Source organism: Meleagris gallopavo, chromosome 20, assembly GCF_000146605.3.
Source record: "Meleagris gallopavo isolate NT-WF06-2002-E0010 breed Aviagen turkey brand Nicholas breeding stock chromosome 20, Turkey_5.1, whole genome shotgun sequence".
Taxonomy (NCBI): Eukaryota; Metazoa; Chordata; class Aves; order Galliformes; family Phasianidae; genus Meleagris; species Meleagris gallopavo.
Genome location: NC_015030.2, coordinates 8,828,738 through 8,828,963, shown reverse-complemented (window position 1 = coordinate 8,828,963; position 226 = coordinate 8,828,738). Strand labels below are relative to the sequence as shown.

At 57.5% G+C, this 226-nt stretch overlaps 1 protein-coding gene across 1 annotated transcript in view; it reads left to right on the top strand.

The window, feature by feature from the left end:
- The window catches only part of PCTP (phosphatidylcholine transfer protein), a 10,117-nt gene continuing 9,891 nt past the window's right edge, over window positions 1–226 (top strand). The window contains exon 1 of the mRNA XM_010721580.3: window positions 1–155. The gene's annotated coding sequence lies outside the window, so the exon portion shown is untranslated. The remainder of the gene's footprint in view (window positions 156–226) is intronic.

Genomic DNA, 226 nt, shown 5'->3' with positions numbered 1-226 from the left:
GCTCTGCGTGCAAACCAATTGAGCGGAACTGGAAGGGACAGCTGACAGAAGAGGACTCTTTGTCAAAAGAAGGCAGCTCCTTGGCAGGAGCTAGAAAAAGCGACCCGTTGCCAGGTGCACAGCAGTTACCAGCGCAGGGCTCCTGTGGCAGGCAGGTAATTCGTGGGTTTGCCGAAGCCCCGCAGCTCAGAGCTCAGAACCCACTTACAGCTCCGGGGAGAAGACG